Source organism: the organism of the source record quoted next, unplaced genomic scaffold (assembly GCF_019419815.1).
Source record: "Pyrus x bretschneideri cultivar Hongxiangsu unplaced genomic scaffold, Pyrus_bretschneideri_v1 Contig12, whole genome shotgun sequence".
Lineage (NCBI taxonomy): Eukaryota > Viridiplantae > Streptophyta > Magnoliopsida > Rosales > Rosaceae > Pyrus > Pyrus x bretschneideri.
The window spans coordinates 8,202,097-8,224,912 of NW_025999413.1; the positions used below are offsets into that span (position 1 = coordinate 8,202,097).

The 22,816-nt window shown below is 36.5% G+C and overlaps 1 long non-coding RNA gene across 1 annotated transcript; it reads left to right on the forward strand.

Annotated features, from left to right (window-relative positions):
* The first annotated feature begins 1,200 nt into the window (after window positions 1-1,200).
* On the forward strand, window positions 1,201-4,086 carry LOC125474153. Its single transcript, XR_007255821.1, has 2 exons — window positions 1,201-1,236; window positions 3,900-4,086. It is a non-coding gene; the product is annotated as an uncharacterized LOC125474153 (long non-coding RNA).
* The last annotated feature ends 18,730 nt before the right edge of the window (window positions 4,087-22,816 follow it).

Below are 22,816 nucleotides of genomic sequence, written 5' to 3' on the forward strand. Positions count from 1 at the left end.
GGAAGGATGGAAAGTCTCATCCCATTCGTGTAGCGACACTAAGACAAGCATGTAGGTGCTCATTAAGGGAATGAGTTCACTGAACACAATCGAACGAGAGTACTTGCATGGAGGTCTACTCACATGTCAAGCAAGTAACTCTAATGGTTGGAATAATGTAAGTAATCCTTTGACCTGAGGCATCTCGTTGTCTTGTGGTTAAGTACTTAATCTTTGATTATGTTAAAGTCATTCCATTCGAGAGTGTCCAAGGCATCGTTGGGGTTAAGCCACTTAGCCATGAAGGCAAGTGAATGCGCAACAAGGAATCTCTAATCTTCGATAAGAGAGGATGAATACTCTAAGATATGATTCGGGAATCTTCGGCCGAAGTATCGAGCGTAATAAAGGAAAGCGTTCCTATACGTCTCAAATGAATCGTATAAGAAGGAATAATCACATTAGGGGTTTGACATTATAAATCCATACCCTAGTAATGTGATTGAGAGTATTGTTTTAGAGAAGGATCGAATTACATTGTAATTCCAACTGAATAGGTTCTCCGAATAACTTCTACATTAGCTTGGGTAGCCATGATATATGATTAGATGTCACTCATGGCTTGTGAGTTCTTCTAGATGATTAAATGTAATCATTAAAAGGAAGGTGAATTAAAAGTAAGTTTTAATTCACTAAGTGATTGGATAATCAATTGGATTGGTGCCAATCACCTCACTGCCTTGCTAATTAGAACCTAAAAGATTGTTCACCGATACACTCTTGTAGTGAGTAACTAATGGATGAAGGAAATAATTAATTGGATTAATTAAGTGTTTTGATTAATTTAGAAAGTCTAAAGAAATCATAAAAGCGATATAGATCGTTTTGGGCTTAAAGAAACGTTCGGGTTTAATCGGGCCCATTGGGCCAAAACCCATTGGGCTTTTATTCAAGCATTGGATGACTTGAAATAATTAAAAGCCCAAAGCCCAAATTAAACACAATAGGCCGGCCAAATGAGAAGGGAGAGAGAGTGAGTCAATTGTTGACTTGTTTCTTTAAGAAATAAAAGGAACATAATAATGAAAGTGGGTGAGGATCTTTAGAGGTTTTCATATCTTTGGAAACTTGAAGAGGACCTAGGAGCACTCATTCTCAACAAAGTGGAGGAGGCAAGGAGGGAGGCTAGGCTCAAGGAGTTCAAGGAGCAAAGAGCTTGGAGGTGGTCAATCCTTGGTCTTAGATCTAGATCAAGAGGTACAAAACTACTCCTAAACTTTGTTCTTCAATAAATTGTTTTTGATGCATCTTATATAAACCTATGCATCTTGAAGGGGATTTGCATGACTATAGCTTTGATAAAATGTATGACATGCTTCCGTTGCTTTCGTATATAAATTTTGAATTGTATATGCATGCTAGTCACTAGAAATCCCACATAAATCTCATATTTTCCCTTCAAGTGGTATCAAGAGCCAAAGGTTTATGTATGATGTGTCCTTTTAGATTTTATGCATATGGGTTTTAATTTTATGTATGTCATATTATTGCTTCATTCAAAATATGTTTATCTTTTGTTTTTTTTTCAAATTGTTGAAAAATTGTAAATCAAAAGTTGAAAAAGGATATGCAAGAAAAGTGTTTTTGATGCATGAATGAAGTTTGAGTTTAAATTGTTTTTCATTCAAAATATGTTTATCTTTTGTCTTTTTCAAATGTTGAAAAGGTGTATCAATAGTTGAGAAAGATATGTATGCAAAAATGTTTTGGATGCATGAATGAAAAGAGGGTTTAGAAACAAAAATTTTGGGGTTTTGTTCTTCAAAGGGGGTTCGGCTAAATGGGGATTTTTTGTTAGTGTTTGTGTTTTGTTTTGAACCTCACACACACACTTTGAAGCTAGAAAGTAGTGATCTTGTCACTTTTGTTTTTTGGGTTTGAAAAATCACCAAGAACATACAAATCTTGAAAATATGTTCATGGTTTTGTTCTTGGTGTTCATGGTTTGTTTTTGGTGAAAATGGTTTTACATGCATTGTTTTGTGGTTATGGATGATGTACATACCATCCATAGCCTACACCAAAATTTAAATTAATACCTAGAATTGTCTAGATATATATTTCAATCATTCTTTTTCTTAAAGTCCTTAAAACAAAATTAAGTGGCAAACAAGATATATTTTTCTTCTTTATGTTGAAATAATGCAAGATAGGTGAGACCTACCCACTTCCCCTTAATTTGGCCGGCCATCCCTAGTGGATTTTCCACTTGTGGGGTTTTTGTAATTTATAGAAAAGTTTGGTATTACTTTTAGTATTTATGGTTTGACCCCTAACTTTTTCATATTTGCATTTAGACCCCTACTATTTAAAAATTGAAATGTTTGATTTTAATTTTATTTAATGTTTAAACTCATCATTGAATTATGCCCATATGCACTAAATCTAATTGTTTATATGTTGCATTCCATTTGATTATTTAATATGATTGAGTAATTAGTAAATGGGTGACTATGGACTTATGCCTTAAACGATAATTGAGCTATGAGATAAGGCGCTAAAATCAAATTGTTTGAACCATGGGAATGTGTTTTAATTACTGTTTCAATTGGACCTTGTCACGTTTCGACATTAATCTATCTCTCCCTCTTAGTATATGTAATTTGTAGGAATTTGTACAAATCGGTTTGTAATTCTTATTACTTCTTAATCTCTTTTAGTTAGTTGATTCCCTCTAGTGCTAGACTAGAGTTTCTTTAACTATTGGTAAGGAGACATAACTAAAAGAGGGTTTTGACATGAGATTCAAGATTAAATGGGTCCAACGCCCTAATAAGCAATGAATGATTGTCTTTCATTTCTAATGGCTCAATGAAAATGTTTTAATTGGATTGAAAAGCACGTAATTAAAATGACACAACCTCCCCGAGATCTTATTCAACAATGTTGGCTCGTTGTTGCAATAACCCAATAAGTCCATGGTCATCCAAGAGCCTAAGATAACTATAAAGTCCAATTTCAAAGGATTGCAAAACCCGTAGTAGTAGTAGTTACTTCCAATATTTGAAAAATTCGTTTTTGATATTGATTTGTTTTTCTCAAAACAAATAGTGGGAGTATCATACGCTACTAAACTATAATGATTTCAATTAGTAGTTATATATATCTCCAATATTTTGAAAAATGTTTTGATATTGATTTGTTTTATGAAAACGAATAGTGGGGATATCATATGCTACTAATTTCATTAACTTTGGACTAGTAGTTGTAATAGGACAATTTATTTGAATATGTTTAAATAAATAAAATTGATGAGACCTTAAAATCCCTCAACAAACGAATATTAAGTTGATAAACGAGAGATGTTTTTGAACATTTCTTCGTAGGCCTTCCACCGTGGTGGGCTCCAATCGTTTGTGACTTGTACACCGGCTCCACCCTATCATGGGGGAGTACAAAGTGCATGCTTACACTCAGGAGGAGTCCATGAACATATGATGAGGTAAGTGTAGGCAACGAGGATAGCCAACATCGTATCATCGTGAGGTTATTCTTGAACCCCTACATGAACTAAGCATGGTGGGAATAACTTAACTAAGTGCAATAATGCCAACATCGTATCATCGTGAGGCAACATTCTCTAGAGGCCAAACTAGATGGGTAATTACAAAAGTTGTAAATGGGTAATTGTACCCTCTCATTATTATTGTTGCTAGCCAACATCGTATCATCGTGAGGTGGGCTTGGTAATAGTGAGCCTCCTATAACCTGCTAGGAGCTTTCTTTGAAATCTCCCGGATTCCATCTTGAGGGATATGGAATTTGCCAAAAATGGTGGGTGGTGTCATTCGGTTTAAAGACCCGAATCGTGTGACTTAATCAACAATCAAACTAATTTATTTTATTGTTTATGTATTTAGATATGGTTGGAAGCACATTCGCGAAAATACTCGACAAACATTGCCTAGAGGGGCACAATTTCCCATCATGGTATCGTAATGTCAAGATTCTCCTAACATTGGAGAAGATTGTTTACGTACTAGACAAAGCTCCACCTGACATACCTCTTGGCCCTGAGGCCACAGAGGATGAACGTGCTAAGTATGACAAGCACGTTGAGGATGATACACAAGCCAAGTGCTATCTGTTGGCCTCCATGAATGAGGAGCTACAGAGACAGCACGAGGGCATGGACAGTGCATTTCCATAATACTCCATCTTACGGAGTTATATGGTGAAGGGACGCGCAACCGTCGCTTTAACACTGTTTGTGAACTTGTGAAGACCAAGATGGTCAAAGGGGCTCCAGTGCATCAACATGTACTGAAGATGATAGGATTCATAGAACAACTGGAGAACCTAGGTACTCCACTTGACGGGGAATTGGCCCAGGACTTTATATTGGCTTCTCTTCCTGATTCATTTTCGCAGTTCGTAATGAACTACAATATGAATAAAATAGATAGTACTCTCTCTGAGTTACTAAACATGTTAGTAACTGCTGAGAAGACTATGAAAGAGAACGTTGTAGGGACTGTTGCAGTAGCCTACAACAAGCCATCCTCTTCCAATCCTAAGCCGTATGGCAAAGGAAAGGGGAAGGAGATAAAGTCTCCCACTCCTAAACCGAAAGGAGGAGTGAAGAAAAAGAAAAAGGAAATGGAGCCCAAGGGGACTTGCCACCACTGTGGAAAGGAGGGGCATTGGAGGAGGAATTGCAGGTTTTACCTTGCAACTCTTAAGGACAAGCCACAAGGTATGGTTTATGTTCTCATCTTCAATTCTAATTGTTAGATCTTCTAAATATTTATATTTGATATAAAGAGCTAATCACTTGTATAATTGTATATAGGTGGAGGAACTAAGTAGAAGAGGAACAAGCAAATAAAAGAGTGAAGAAGGGTTCGGTCACCATGATTTTGCTTACTACTTGGGAAGTTTGTTTAGGCATTTAAAGATTGTCTTTAAACTTTCTTATTATGTTAAGAACTTATTATGTGGCTTCATATGATGGAAGACCACTATTAATGCCTAAATGTTTGAAGGTACTTAAATAAGTCTCTAAATGTTTAGAGCTAATTTCTTTTAAGTTAAACATTGTGAATGTTTGTGTTATCATATTAATGTAATGTGATGAATGCCTTCTAATATATAATTTCCTTAAAGTAGTGTTATGAATTGAATATTGTCTTGTTGTATCCTAGTTGAGATACAAGATTTATATCACATTATAATGATATAAGTAATAAGAAAAACGTTTTCTATGGTTATCACTTAAAACACAATAATCAAGGTTACTCTTGATTCAATTAGTAGTTTTGAACAACTAATTGGGCATTCTTAAAATTGTTTTAAAATGTTAAGTGTGTTAGTGATTAAAACCAAGAAAGAAGTGTCTAAATCTATAAAAAGTTTAAAGATTTTAATCACTAAATAACAAGGCATCAACTTAATGAAGGTTGAAACAGATGAGCTTGAAAGGTTTTAAAGCTACTACACAATGTCCTCTACTCGTACATTCCACGTTTATACATTTTTGAATGTATGAAATCATTTCTCATTAAAGTCATAAGAAATAGTGGGAGGTGTTAAAATGGATATAAACTTGAATATGATTGGTTTATAGTTGTCTAAATAATAATAGTATTTGACTATTATTAAGAGTTTAAAATTTTAATTGTTAAAAGACTCAAGCTCTTCAAAACGTTAAAAATCTATGTTGTGTAACATTCTAAAGAATAGTCTTTGAATGTTGGTTTCGTCAACCTAGCATAAAATAGTTATATGTTGGAAGTTGTCCATCATTCTCTTTTACGAGAACAAGCTAATAACAAAGCATGTGGACAAGTTGATGAAACAAAAGGGAATAGTTTCAAAATGAGTCACAACATATAGTTTAACAACAAGACAATTCAAATTCGTCACCTCATGGTTCAAATCAAAAAATTTTCTTATATGATAGAAAATCTTTTTCATATGTGTCATAAAATCACAAAAGGGACACATGTATGGACTTGTGAGTAGATATCCAAAAGTGAAAGACCATGGGTTATCACTTTAAGATATTACTATATCCCAGGATCAGAACCAAAGCAACTGATAGAGTATTATTGCCTTTAAGAAAGGAACATCAAAGTGGGACTTTGGAAGCGTGCATTCACTTAGGTTACGAACCAAAGTGAAAATAACCCATTTTAACAAATGGAACTTCATAATGGATGAAGTACTAATCATATGAATGTATTGTTAGTATCGTACTACAATGGTCTCAAGGTTGGAGCAAAGTTTGTATAAAGTATACAAACGAAATATATATATCGATATATTGTTTTAGAAACTGCTTCAAAAAGGTGTTTTGAATGGAAGGGGTTCTTTTAGAACCAATGATTGAATCCAAACCATAAGGTCGTTAGTAGGATACTACGACGTAATGGGGCGATAGCTCAAGCCATGGAATCAAGGTCTCATCAAAGTATTCGAACACAAGAAAGAGACATCATCAAAATGTTTTAGAAACATTTGATAAGTAAATCCCTTTTAAATTAAAAGGTGATTAAATACATAACCAAGTTAACCTACGAGCATAAGAGAGGGAGATTGTTGGATGTATAAGATACACTAGTGATTGACTTTAGTGCAAGTGGGAGATTGTTGGAAATATGCCCTGAAAGTCAATCTTTGGAAGAAACCTTTCAGGACAATGAAATGATGTATATATGACTCTTATACATCGGAAGGCAAAGATACTAATTGGGACTATCTCAATGAACGAAATATGTCCTAAATAGTGAATCCATGGACAATGGATCGATGGAAGAAGTAACCTAATGATGTTAGGTTACAGAGACCTTCTTCTCATAACCATCATGTCCAAAAAGGTTCCTGGTCATAAGGATTGTCGGAGGGATACTGACAATCCATAGACTGGTACATACTATGTCCGCTTCAATTGGAAGGATGGAAAGTCTCATCCCATTCGTGTAGCGACACTAAGACAAGCATGTAGGTGCTCATTAAGGGAATGAGTTCACTGAACACAATCGAACGAGAGTACTTGCATGGAGGTCTACTCACATGTCAAGCAAGTAACTCTAATGGTTGGAATAATGTAAGTAATCCTTTGACCTGAGGCATCTCGTTGTCTTGTGGTTAAGTACTTAATCTTTGATTATGTTAAAGTCATTCCATTCGAGAGTGTCCAAGGCATCGTTGGGGTTAAGCCACTTAGCCATGAAGGCAAGTGAATGCGCAACAAGGAATCTCTAATCTTCGATAAGAGAGGATGAATACTCTAAGATATGATTCGGGAATCTTCGGCCGAAGTATCGAGCGTAATAAAGGAAAGCGTTCCTATACGTCTCAAATGAATCGTATAAGAAGGAATAATCACATTAGGGGTTTGACATTATAAATCCATACCCTAGTAATGTGATTGAGAGTATTGTTTTAGAGAAGGATCGAATTACATTGTAATTCCAACTGAATAGGTTCTCCGAATAACTTCTACATTAGCTTGGGTAGCCATGATATATGATTAGATGTCACTCATGGCTTGTGAGTTCTTCTAGATGATTAAATGTAATCATTAAAAGGAAGGTGAATTAAAAGTAAGTTTTAATTCACTAAGTGATTGGATAATCAATTGGATTGGTGCCAATCACCTCACTGCCTTGCTAATTAGAACCTAAAAGATTGTTCACCGATACACTCTTGTAGTGAGTAACTAATGGATGAAGGAAATAATTAATTGGATTAATTAAGTGTTTTGATTAATTTAGAAAGTCTAAAGAAATCATAAAAGCGATATAGATCGTTTTGGGCTTAAAGAAACGTTCGGGTTTAATCGGGCCCATTGGGCCAAAACCCATTGGGCTTTTATTCAAGCATTGGATGACTTGAAATAATTAAAAGCCCAAAGCCCAAATTAAACACAATAGGCCGGCCAAATGAGAAGGGAGAGAGAGTGAGTCAATTGTTGACTTGTTTCTTTAAGAAATAAAAGGAACATAATAATGAAAGTGGGTGAGGATCTTTAGAGGTTTTCATATCTTTGGAAACTTGAAGAGGACCTAGGAGCACTCATTCTCAACAAAGTGGAGGAGGCAAGGAGGGAGGCTAGGCTCAAGGAGTTCAAGGAGCAAAGAGCTTGGAGGTGGTCAATCCTTGGTCTTAGATCTAGATCAAGAGGTACAAAACTACTCCTAAACTTTGTTCTTCAATAAATTGTTTTTGATGCATCTTATATAAACCTATGCATCTTGAAGGGGATTTGCATGACTATAGCTTTGATAAAATGTATGACATGCTTCCGTTGCTTTCGTATATAAATTTTGAATTGTATATGCATGCTAGTCACTAGAAATCCCACATAAATCTCATATTTTCCCTTCACCCCCCCCCCCCCCCAAAAAAAAAAAAAAGAAAAGAAAAAAGTAACTGACCTTAAAACAAAGAACAAACAGATAGAACAAAGAGATGAATCCCCAAAATGAGAGAAAATGAAACAAATAAGGGGAATAAACAGAGAGATGAATCCCCCAAAACCTGAACTAACATACTAAAAAATTCGAATCTAAGCTAACATTAAAGAATCCAATTAAAAAACGAACTTATCTTTGGAAATCCAGGCATGTAGTGCAAGATCTGGCACACACCGCCCTCAATTGCCTCTGTTCATGACCTCTACCCCTCTCCTTGAAATCCTGACGATGCATATGGTTTTCTCTGACCATCCCCACTCTCCTACTTGTGAAATCCATATGTAGCAATAGTGCCGGGACCCCTACCCCTCCCCCTCGCTCTCTTTCCATCTCTCTCTCTCTCTCTCTCTCCCTCTCTCTCTCCCTCTCCCCCCGTAATACCCTGAAAATTAAAAATATATGAATACGTGGAGTGAATCGAGAATAAATAGATTAATGGTTATGAAAATTTGACTAGAGAAATTTTAGAATTTTGTTTTCGGGATTTATTATAATTTACATCGAAAAATTTATCGATTAAGTGTAATTTTACGAGGAAGTATTTTATCGTATTTCTTGATATAATTGGATGCATGCAAATTTTGATATTTTAAATCCATATTTGGTACCCATTTGAGGTGATTCGATTGTGAAAGCTAACGTTGAATATTTCCATTACTAGAATATTTTCGGAAATTGATAAAAGAATGAATGGTGAACTACGAAGGGCTTGATCTCGATCAAGGGTACGTAGGCAGTCTAACAGGGGTTAGATGCAGCCTTAAATAATTGAGGTTAATCTTTTGTTGGGAATTTGATTGAAGATGAGATTTTGGTTATGTGTTTTGATAAGTAAATTTTGGTTATAGATTTTGTGAGTGACTAAGAAATTTAAATAAAGAATTGTGATTAACGGTAGTTAGTTAAACAAGAGTTTAATTTTGGCCTATCACCGAAATTAGTTCCGAAATAAAAATTTCGGGTTGGGGTGTTACACACACGCACACACACACACACTCTCTCTCTCTCTCTCTCTCTCTCTCTCTCTCTCTCTATATCTATCTATCTATCTATCTTAGAGTCTCCATCCCCGAAACCCTCATTGAACGACAACAAATGAAAACCTACCCAACTACCCCCTAATTCGCTCAAAACCAAGAGGACAAAATAACCCTTCCTAATACACCATCCCCATCATCGAATTGTAATCTTTGATGGGCAAATCTGTAATTAAATCATTGAGGGCCTAACTGAGGGCCAGACTTCTTAGTTAAAACCAACACAAAGCTCGTGAACAGAAAGGGAGAGCCCAAACCCCAGCCCAACACATATTTGATGGTAGCATTATGTAAATAAAGCAAAATCAATGGGCAATAGTTTGACTATAGCTAAGCTACAACCAATTGCTCCTCAACTTTAGAATAGATAATAAGAGGTCTATTTTTATTTTCAATCCCAACAACACCCATCCTAGAACTAAATTTAACACCTTGTTTTATAAACAAATCAATAACTCTTAAAATCAAAACCTAAAGTCTATTTAGTTTTATCAAAAATATTCTTTTACATTGCTAACTGAAGAATAATAAACTTTGAGTTTTTCCTCTTCCTCTTGTTGAAGTTTCATATATTTTGTCCTTCCAATTTCCGGCTCACAACAATATTAAGGTTTGCAAATATCTCTATCTCTTTAACATTTTACTAAATTTTTAAAATTTCTTATATCTTGTTCTCCAAATTCTCAATCCATTTTTCTCATTTTTTTGTTCGAAAATTCTCAATCTACTCTATATTTGACTTGATATTGGAAGGTTAACTTCAACATAGAAAAAAAACATTTATAGGCAAAAAGAAAAAAAGTAACTATGTATTGTACTCCCTTGTAAATTCTATCTATTTATTTATTTATTTATTTTTAACATTTATGTGAGGCCCCTCCTCACCTAAAATCCTAACTCCACCACTGCAGATAGTTATGCGTATCATTGGTGGTCTACGGTCCAGATTTTGTTGCCTTAAGCCATGCTCGTGACATCTCATTTCGCCCATATTATCGGTTTCGTTAATCATTTGCTAATGGCGGGTTTTGGTTTAGTCCCACCGCTTGTATTTTTTCTTTTACTTTCCTATATATTTCTTAATAAAAATAGTGGAGGAGGGACAGGTGGGGGGTTTCTGGGTGTAATGATCCTCACCGGCCCCAGCGAGGAAGGGTAGATGCCTAGCACGTGACCATTTCGAGTATAATCTTGCCAAATCTTTCTCCATTAAAGTTAGGAAAAAAAAAAAATCGTTTCCTATTCCTCTGCCACAGAGCTACTAAGGGTTGCCTTCTTTGAGACAGAATCTCAGTCTAGATTTGTCCCATCAATGGAGTGAGAAAGTCTGCCTTGTTTAACTAGATTCATGCCGTCAACCGTTCATGAGAGTCTTCCACTGGTTAGAGAATACACCCGAAGGTGACGATCAGCATAATTGTAACATAACATGCATGTTTCAATTTGAATGTGAATTATCATCGGTATATTATACTTCATATATTTCTTCATAATCCAAAAGGAATTGTGTATCAGCTGTTGAGTGTATCAATTCCACATTATAGAAGGAAGAGACCTTACATGTGTTTATAAGTAATTGGGCAACTCCTCATATTGTTAATTAGTTTTATGGTGGAACCTCAACTTCTACATGGTACTAGAGTAGTTTGTCCCACATGTGAAGGTCAATCGTCATGCATACTCCACGTCGCCCGATTTGTGCGTGTGAAGCCCAACGGTCTTATGCACTCCACGTCACCTAATTTGTTATAGAATTGTACCATATAGCATTATAATTGTGTTAGTTGTGCAAAGACACAAATATATAAAAGTCAATTTATTTGAAGTACAAGTAATTAACCCTATGCCCACAGGGATTTACAAAATCTAGCCCATGAGAATCTTAATTGGATTCTCCTACACTAACATTTGTGATGTCCACATGCTAGGTTTGAACATTCGCCACATGTGAGGAGGCATGTTGGAGTATCAATCCCACATTGGGAAAGGAAGTGACCTTGCATGTGGTAATTAGACTACTTTCCATATTGTTAATTAGTTTTACAGTAAGAACCTTAAGTTCTACATTTGTGCGCCTTGCCTTTGTTCCCTGTGTTCTCGCATCTTTCACTACTTACAGAACCCTGCAAGCGTACCACTAAAAGATTTTTATGTGATGAACAAGATTCCAAGAAGATTTCGTATCCTGCACAAGTCTGTATGTGATACTTTCCTAAAATTCCTCGCTTATTATACTAAAATGTGATGAATTTATGAATGTCACATAAAATATTGTCATCTAATCCATATTTTCTTGTTAAGAGCGCTATCAACAAAATCAATATCCTGGGACCATTTTCAGTAATACCTGACTTGTCACTAGTAAGATTAAATAATGTTTTTTTCCTAAGTGCTATTTATGTTATAATTATGTATAACCATGAAACTTTCTATATTGTGATTAATTACATTTTCTAATGTATAATTATTAATGTTGTTGATACTTCAACTTCACCGTTACTAATAGGCAATCGACAATCGCACTTATTAAAGTGAACTTAACCTCAATGTGAAAGTATATATAACTTGTCTATAATGTAGCAGTTAACAATTTTAGACAGATACATGCGTTAATTTAATTGGCATTTTCAATGCATGGTTTTCTCTGTTTAATCCTGTTCCTTACTTAATCTTCCTTTTGTTTTAATGGACGCTGATGTTTTTTCTAAATGTCCTTGTCCTTGTGATGTTTTCTCTTGGTGGTTTTTATGCAGCTAATTAAGGTTCGGCCGATTTGAGTTAACTCATGTGCAAATGGTTGGGGAAGAGCTTTTTGAAAACCCCTTTCTAGTCAATTGTATTTTCTTCTCTACGTAGATTGGGCTTAGAAGAAGGGGTTTTCAGATATCCATAGATTTGAACTTGCCTGCCATGTACTTAAGAACAGCAAGAAGCTGAAAAACAAACACAAGGAAAACAACTGGGTGACCATAAGAACAAGAAGCTAAAGAACAATGTAACCAACCCAACAATAGAGGTCACCAGACAGACTTCTCTGGAAAAAAGAAGAAGAAAAAAAGCTCAATATAAATATTTCATGATAGCAACTTAGCTTTAGATAGAGGAAGAACTTAGGAGATGATCAATTACTGAGTGCAATATGCAATTTCTCCTTCGTATAATCATTTTGCGGCATACAAGTACTAGCACAGTGGCAGCAGTAGCAGAATTGGCATCAGTAGCCAAGCCGAATTGCAGAACGCAGTGTGGACATGTGAGGATCCCATACCCTTTTGGGATAGGACCTAGCAACAATTGTCACTTAGACAAATGGTTTGAATTGACTGCAACAACTCTACAAGCCCTCACAAGCCTTTCTTGGAGCATGGCAAGCTAGAGTTGTTGAATATTTCCGTTGAAGGTGCGCTGAGGGTTAACAAACCCATTGCTTTCTTCCAAGAAAGAAATGAAATTCGTCCAGTTGCGAAAAATTGACGGGAAGCCCATTGCTTTATTTCAGAGGTACAATAGATTCATTACTCCTGACCCGTAGGAGGAATTCTTGTTGTACAAGAAATGTAATTGTATATATTGTATTTCCGTATCGATAAAAGTATTATTCCAATCAAATATATTTTTCTACAGTTGGTGGGTGTATGTCAGCTTGTGAGAGAAATGTAAACTAGTATGAATGTGTTGGTATTAACTGTTGCCAGGCTACCCTTCCGCCTTATCTCAGCATGATCACAACCGAGTTAAAATATGAATCAGAGAAACTTGGTGCATGTCCACTGGTGATGAGGTGCCAAGGTAAATGGGTTAAATCCTTGCCCAAAAAAGGTTCGTCCATAGGCCCACAATTTAGTAGGCAATTTGTGGGCTTCAGTAGAGCCCAACGTACTGCTCGGCCAACAATTCCCGGGCTTGAAAACAGTGTCAAGTGGCATAATCTAGTGCATTTAATTTTAAAAAATTTGGAAATCGACGACCAAGATTAATCCAATAATAAAAATAAATAAATGAAATTTCGAGAAACACCCAACCATCTTCTTTATTCCTCACACCACAACTCAATAATTATTTTTACTACAATCTCTTATATTTGTTTTTTACTTCCCAAATCATTTACTACCACAAACAATGATTGAGAAGGCAAACTGGTCAATTGGGGAAGACATTGCTTTGCTTCAAGCTTGGGTGCTTGTTATTCATGACCCGATCACGAAAAATGAAATGACGGTGCAATACATGTGAAAGAAGGTTCATGTTGAGCATATTCAAAACACATCCTGGATTGAGCAATCTATCTCGACTAGATACAAATATCTACATAAAGATTTGAAAGGTTGGCAAGAAGCCCTCGCAAAATCGCAATGAATTTATTGAAGTGACGATAATCTAGCCAATGAGGTACTAACATTTTATTATTAACAAATGTGAAAATGTAATTTAGGTAATTAAAAGTAACCATTTGATTATGTAATTTATTACGTTGTTTCACAATTCTTTTTTCAGCAACAACAAGCACAAATGTGGTTCAATCTTAAGCACGAGAAATCATTCACAAGGCACGAATGTTGGAACATTGTAAAACATTCTTTGAAACATACTTTGAAGCACAAAGTTCTACCAAGTCGTCCACAAGTTGTGTTGAATGAGACTCCCTTGCCCAAACCAACTTCTAAAGAGTCGCCATTGGACACAACAATTGAATGAGTCACACAAACTTAAGAAACCTAGAGGCCTATTGGTAAGAAGGCTGCTAAGAAAAAACTAGGGTAAATGACAAAAAACTACCTCAACTATTGGTGTCATGACACTTTCGTACCTCATCTTTTAAAATTGACAATGTCATACCTCATCTTTAGAATTTGTGTCAATGTTATACCTTCTGTTAGTTAGGCGTGGATTTCTCAGTTAAATGCTGATGTGGCTTGATCTGGGACCCATTTTTTATTAAAAAATTATTAAAAACTAAAAAAATCATTTAATATTTTTTAAATATTAAACAAAAGTTATAAAAAAAAAAACCACGTCAGCATTTATAAACAAAAGTTAATAAAAAATGGGTCCCAGAGCAAGCCACGTCAGCATTTAACTGAGAAATAAATGACCAAGCTAACAGAAGATATAAAATTGGCACAAATTCTAAAGATGAGGTATGACATTGTCAATTTTAAAAGATAAGGTATGAAAGTGTCGTGACACTAATAGTTGAGGTAATTTTTTGTACTTTACCCAAAAAACTAAGAGCGAGTGTAGACACGTAATACGAAATATATTTTATGCCTGTTCTTGTTTGATTTGTGATAGAAATTTCGTTTTTAAAGGGAGTTCTTCAAATAAGATTATTCAAAATTAGTTGACAAATTGGCTCATCAACATTTACGAAATATGGATCAAGAAAGATTATCTTATGTGCAAGACAAGGCTAGAGATGAAGCAAATGCGAGAAAAAAGGAGTTAAATAGGCAAGAAAGATAAGAGGAGAAGGATTAGGATATCATGTCCCGAGGCCTCGAATATATGTCTTCTAATTCATAATGTTTTTGGATAAGAAATCACATCATGAGAAGAAGGTTTTCTATGAAAGATGACGAAATTCGTACACTTCAAGGGAAGACGGACCGAACCACACAAATTTTATTCGCTAGGTTTACTTAATAATACTTGTTGTAATGCTATGCTTTTGCCTTGTATTATAGAAATCATTTGTTGGAATGAGACAATCGTTTTATTAAAAAAATTACAAAACTCACATTTATGTTTTTTAAAATAAAAGAAATGTTTTTTTGAATAGTAATTGCCCTTGCATTTCCCATATGGATGGAGTTGCACAAAGACAACTACTGTTCAGAGTAAATAGTAAGGACAATTCAAGTGTCTTGCCCTTATCCTCCTAAAATGGCAAGACTTGCTCTTAGAGCAAAAGGACAAAGCACATTGTTTGATAACAATTATGCATTCCTAGTTGAACAAGCATGGCTTCTGAGTAATTGATAGTACTTTTTTTTTTTTTTTTTTTTTGGAAAACCTCAGTGGGGACGAGGTAAATTTATTGATAAGATAAAAAGAAGTTACAACTAGTCAGGAGGGACATAAATCTTACCCCTCATAGAACAAGAAAAACGAAATACAAAGAGGGGGGGAGATACACCTGACCTCTTTTGAAAAAGAAAATATAGGAAAAAGAGGGGGGGCACATAGACTGACACGCCCCGACCCCGATATTCCCCGAATACCAGGATAGGCACGTGCTGGCCGACACCCGAGGGTGACGAGAGCCATTTATTGAGTGCAAATGCTGAAAACAAAGGATAAATAAGGTTTATAAATATAAAAGAATAATGAATATGCAAATAAGGACCGTGTTCAGAGCACACCACTAATCTAGAATACTAAAAGAAAATAATATAAAATTGAATGAAACGACGGAGTGGGTCCTACACCGAGAGGACTCGAAGATGTCGATGCTGAAGTGCCTGGACGTCGGGATTGTATGCCTCGATTCTAAGTCCTGAAGGGGGCGCAAAACAAACATGAGTGGACCAAGTTGATATATATATATAATAAAACAGTTATCAACATACTAACCCCCAGGTTTTATGAAAACACATATATATGATGATAAACATAGGTTTTCCGAAACCTAGCATGTCGTGCAATATCTCAAATCATAATTCGCATAAATAATAAACACTAGTGAATGTCCGATATAACTCTTCAGGCCCCATGCCGGCTCCCCGTCTCTGAGCACACAGTCAGAGGAAAATACACTTCAGGCCCCGTGCCGGCTCCCCGTCTCTGAGCAGACAGTCAGAGGAAAATACACTCCAGGCCCTATGCCAACACCAAACCGTCGCCCGGGACGGACCGGATCTATCCCTACGTCCCGTAGCGGAAAGGACCACTAGGTAAGTACAAAACCAGTGAACATACATATATTGAAAATCAACTTCATAGTATAAAGTCATCCATCATCTATACTATAAAGAGGTGTTCTAAACATGTTCTAAATATCATATCGTCATCCATCAGATATTCTACAAGAACATGGGTTATAGGAAAAATAGTAATAATTCAAACTAACCTTAGTAAGCATATTATCTCGTAAAACGTTCATAAAACATAATCGTAAAGTCATGCTTTTCTGTGTATGCAATTCGACCATTAAAACATGCATTTTTAGAAGGGGTCCACTCACAGTACTTCGCCGTCGAAAAGCCACGTCATCTAGCGAAGAAGGAAACGCCATCGATAATCGCCCCTAAGCACATAAACGGTACATTTAGTCAAACTCTACTCAAACGGTTGAATTTGGGAAAACGGACATCGGAAACGGGTTCAGGACGTCGAAATTAGCCTAGGAGGGGTCCCGCACGAAAACCCAAAAAGTCAACCCGGAGGTCAAAGTCAACGGTCAAAGTCAACTTTGACCGTTGACTGGTCAACGCTGACCGTTGACCGGGTCAACGGTCAACGGGTCAGGGTCAACGGGTCAACAGGTCACGGGTCACGGGTCACGGGTCACGGGTCACGGGTTTGGGCTTTAGGGTTTTGGGTTTGGTTTAGGGTAAATGGGTTTAGGTTTTAGGTGAATTGGGTTTGGGTATTGGGTTTGGACTTGGGTTGGATCCGGGTTGGGCCTAAGTGTTTGGGTCTAATGGGTTTAGGGTTAACGGGCCAGAGGCCCTAAAACAAACGGCCCAAAGGCCTAATTACAAAGGGTGTTGGGTTGGGCTGCCCAGGTTTTGGGCTTGGCAGGAAAGGCCCAAAGGCCTTGGGTGTTCGCCGGAGTCCAAAGAGGGAGAAGGCCGGATTTCGGCCGGAGAATTCCCAAGCTCCGTTGGAGCTCAAAACGCAACCAAAACATGTCATTCAATATACCAAATTGAAGCCCCGAAAGTAAGGAATCGAAATATACCCTTGGTTCCCGTCATTGTGGCCGGAGTTGGCCGGAAAACAGCTTGGAAGCCACGGGTGTCCGCCGGAAACTGGGTAAGATTCAAATGAGCATAACTTCCTCAATACTCAATGAAATTAGGTGAAACAAAAAGGAAAGTTGTAGTACTCAGCGAGACGAAGAGATTGATACCTCGCACGCCGGCCAACTCGCCGTGGTTTGGCCGGAAATCGCCTCGAAAGGGACGGTGCTCGCCGGAAAACTGGGAAATGTCTCCCGAGGTGGTTTCTTCGTGGTTTGACGTCCCAAAACACATCCACGGGGTTAGAAAAGAGTTATAGGCATGGGCATGGGTGTGTGTGTGTGTGTGTGTGTGTGGGTGTGTTCTTGTCGGACCGAGAGGGGGGGGAAAGGAGAGAGCATGGAGGAAGAAAGAGAGAAGAGAGAAGAGACTTTTCAAAAAAACGAAAAGGGAAAGGGAAAAACCGGGGAACAAAAACAGGGGGTGGGCCCCTTGGGCTCACCAATTAAGGTTCAAAAACAATTTTAAAAAGAAAGGTATCCCCCAAACTTAGTAAAAATACAAAAATACCTATTTTCTTACGTAAATTCCGGGACGGGTTGTTACATAGACCATACCTCTCTTGAAAAAGAAAATACAAGAAAAAGATTGGGTGGACATATGCCCAAACCTTCTTATAAACCTTAAAAGGTAAGAACCTGCAAGACAAGCTGCAAAACGAAAAAGGAAATCCAAAAAGATTATGCAAAAAAGGAAATCACACATCAAGAAAGGGAGACAAACCTGTAGGCTGGCATGCCCAAGAAATCTGAGTGCAAAAAGGTATACAGATCATACTATATATATATAGAGGTATACAGGGTATGCACGAGGTTCCTTTGGTCCTAGAATGGATCTTAAGCTTAGACAACATGAATAGGCTATTGGTCAAATCAATTGAAAGATTCATTAATTTACATCAAACTCTTCAGAAGCTTTTCCGATTTACGATATTATGGCGGACCTCGAAGGGTCGGTCATCTTAGATGACACGTTCCGATTCCGATATTCCTTAAACATCATGATAGACACGTGCTGACTAATACTTAAGGGTGACGAAAGCCATTTATTAAATGTAAATGTTGAGAACAAAGAATAAATAAAACTTATAAATTTAAATATAATAAACATGCATTTAAGGAACGTATTCAGAGCATATAATTAACTAAAATACTAAAAAAAATAATATAAAATTGAATGAATAAGAGGATGGATCCTACACTGAGATGACTCGAAGATGCCTCTCACTCCTCCGTTGTATTCTATGCCATCTTTTTGTTCCTATGCCCTTTTCCTGTTGTTGTGCAGCTTGGTTGGGGTCCATAGGCTCATTTATACTTCTCTCACTAGCTTCCTCAGTACCCTCCTCCCTTCGACTGTTGAGTCGAACCTCTTGTTCCCACTCTTATCGCCCCTGCGTGCCTCCTTTCTCCCGCAGTAATGGCTAGAAGTCTTGGGGATTCAATAAATTCCCTAACTGGTGCTGCTCTTGTCCAATCTCCATAATTAGCCATTCCTCCTTTTACCTCAGCAAACGAACACTCTGTATTCGCGTGGCCAACCTTCCACAACGGTAACAGAAGTCTTGCAGTCTTTCGTATCTGAACTCAATCCAAGTTTCATTATTATTATCCCTCGGTAGCCAACATCCCGTTGTTAGGGGTTTTGAGGTATCAACCGCTACTTGCACTTTCAGAAATCCTCTGGCCCTTTCGGGGTCTTCAAGCTCCACAAACTCCCCAATCTTAGCCGCCAGTCTCCTCACATTTGCTTCTGAACTAAGATAAGGTGGGAGCCCCCTAATTTGTATCCAAAACGAGACAACTTCCATGTTTACTTCCTCCAAGGCTAACACCTGTGACCATCTTTTTACAGAGAAACTTTGTTTCATAACTCCCCACGGCACCTGGTCCATGATCTTCTCTGCAGTACTCTCGTCTTGGACATTTATAATGAAAGTGTAGTCTTTGACCCATTTGATTTCAATCTCCCCCAGCTATTTGTTAAGGGTTTTTTGAGCCAACACCGTACCCACTAACTTGATTCCTTGTTCCATAGTAGATAGATCCATATTTCGTTCCAGGTGGACCACAAGATCCTCAACTGCCGTTTCGGCCATTTCTTTCAGAGACACAGTATATCCACAAGCTATATCTTTCAGAGTATACACCAAATGGACTGTTGTTGCGCTGTCCAACTTCACCCTTTGAAATTTCTCCAATCTCTCCTTATTCTCAAAGCTTTTTTATTCTAATTGAAGGTACCACAGGACCACAGGCACAAATACTAGGTTTGTGACCCACTCTTGAAGCCTACCTTTTCATTAATGCCCAAATTCAATTTTGCAGAGTAGTTGACCATTTCAGCTGAACAAACATGTTGGTCATCCCTTCAGACACCCCACAGCTCCCAGATCTGACCCGAAAATTAAAAAACTGAGAGGGGAAAGGTATATAGAGGAGAGAAGGAAAAGGGAATAGGATTTATGACTGAGCTAGGTAGGTTTAAGAGCAGTTAATTTCTGCGAATGGATGGTGATTGACAAGGTTTCAACGTTTTCTTTGGTGCAACGACCTCTCACCATTTTGTAAAATGTACTGACGTATGACCACAGCATAATTTACTGAGCATGTACGTGGACCCAACTATCATGACTCACTGCTTTTCTTTCTGTTGGTGAGTCAAGTCAACTAACAACGATGTTTAATCATTTTTTCTTTTTTCTTTGGACAAACTATTATATGTTTAATCATATTTGACGTAGATCAGACGACGTAGTGGATCGAAGATTAAACTGAAATTCGTAAATTCAACAGCAAAATTCAAGCTTGTTTTTCAGGATGGAGATCCTCTTCGGATTCTTTTTATTCAGATACTAAGGATTCTCATATCGTGACCGTTCATCGTACATCATGCGATCAATTTTCGTTACTTACTATTTGTATTTAATTTTAAATAAATAAATTCAAAATAATTCTAGCCGAGAACGTGAGGATTCTTACGATCCACACAAATTGATTTCGGATGGAATCCAAATCCTTTTTTTTGAACTGGCAATTTTATTAAACAGGGAATTGTCCCGTGCATCGAGTGCAATTCACCATTTTATCATGACATACAGTCTTTTTAGGCCAAATTTTGTTGTTTACTATGTTTCATCAACAGTTTAAGGGCATTTTAACTTACGCGGAAAGAAATTGGAATGATAGTTATTCCCATTGTGGATTACTTCTTAATCTTATATATAAAGCCGGCAGATTTTTGAACAGTGATTTTTGGTGTCATATGCTTCATCAAAAATAATTGTACATAAATGCTCCTCAAACAAAATTTTTTAAAAGCAACCCAAAATAATGCATCAAATGTGGTAGGGGTATTTCGTCATTTTAACAGTGTTTTTTTAATAATTAATTTTTTTTTGCATTTTTTTATTAGTACCTTACAATATGCTAGTAATAATATGATTCAATCAGTTGTTCATTAATTATTATTATTATTATTATTATTTAAACAAGTTCAAAACATCCTAAGAGACGTGTAATGCCGATTATAAAAAATGTCTTTCGCACGTACATATTAATATGATTAAATTAATTATCAAATGATTATTATTATTATTTTTTTGAACAAACGATATTATTTGACTTTCCTTTTGTCAATTCACGTATATAAATACATTTAAAACATGTAAGTCAAGCGTAGCATGTCGTGATTCAAAAAATATCTTATGCAAGCGTGTGAATCAACAATAGTGTGGCCCCCCATAAAATCAAGAGTGATTCTCGATATTGAGGGAATCAAAATAGGAAATTTAAAAAAATAATCACAATTATAGAATTATAACCACAACTTTAATTTTATAATAATTAAAAAGTTGATATGAAGCTGCTGATATACCCTTAATGACTAAATACTTCCTCTTTCTTCCTAAACACACCAGAATACTCGTTGTACTCGATCTCCATTCGATCTCCATCCGATTCAGCTCCGAAGGGAAGTTGCGATTGAAAAGATGAGCATGTGATCATTCACTTCACACGGTCGTTTTTGCCTCTTTCTTTCCTTTCTAAATTCAATGATTGTTGAGTTGTATTGGGTTTTCCTCCAAGTTTTTCAAAATCTTCCATCTGGGTTTTATCTCTGATTATCACTTCTGGTATTGGATAGCTGTTGTACTTGCTTCTTCATCATCATCTTCTTCCTTTTGTCTCCAAGATTTTCAATCTTTTATTAACTTATAATTTTGGGTGAGGAATTCTGATCAATTTTCCCAGCTGCGTGGAGAATAATTCAAGAAATAAGGGGTTTGTGGCCACTTCAAGGGATGATATTATAGGCCACGTGGCCATTTGGAAACCACATGTGGGGTTTTTTTTTTTTTTTTTTTTGGGGGGTGTTTGTGGCCACTTTTGGGGATGATATCATAGGCCACGTGCCCATTTGGAATCCACATAGTGGTCATGCCAGGGAGAAAGCTTAACGTCGGCGACGTAGCAAGGAGGAAGAACTACGAGATTTGGGTAAACAGAGGCTTGCAGGTGGGCGTCACTGACGAGTGTTCTTCACGGTTAAGAGGATAAGAGGAAGTTTTTTTAGTCATTAAGGGTAAATTAGTAATTGTACACTAACTTTATGTTATAATTATTATAAACTTAGAAAAATGACTATTATTTTATTCGGAATCCAAATTTTAGTTATTTTTTCTAAATTTCCCAATCAAAATAACTACAAGCGCGGGCCCTGCATAAGATTTTGGGGTTTTTTTTTGGGTCTTTTTTATTTGGGTCTTTTTAGGGTTCTGTTCTTGAGTATTTTTTATTTGGAAATCTTTTGGGTTTTGAATAGGGGTAAGCTTTTGTCATTAGAAATTCGGGAATTCTCCAAGTTGCGAGGAACACCAACAATCGTGAAGAGGAGAAAGTGAGGATCCTTAATGGGACAAAGCTACTTTTAAAAGAAAATCTTTTTCCATCTGGGGGGATACTTGTTTATTCAGTATCCATAGCAGTCATATCAATTTTATTGTAAATTTTTTTATTTAAAATTAAATATAAACAGTACTTAACGAAAATTGACCGCACGATTTACGATGAACGGAAGTGATTCGAAAATCTTTGGAATCCTTATAAAGAGAATCCGGCAGGGATCCTCTCTCAAGAAGAGAGGGCTATGCCCTTTTTTTACATATATTAATTTTGATATTTTAATAGAAAAGAAATTGAAATACAATAGTAATTTATTATTAGTCTAGCTTCTTAGTATGACACAGTACCAAATGTTTCATTAAATTAATCATGTTTCATTAAGTTAGTTTGACTACACAATTTAGTACTGAAATCATTATATACATTATACATGCACATATCTTCGTCCATAC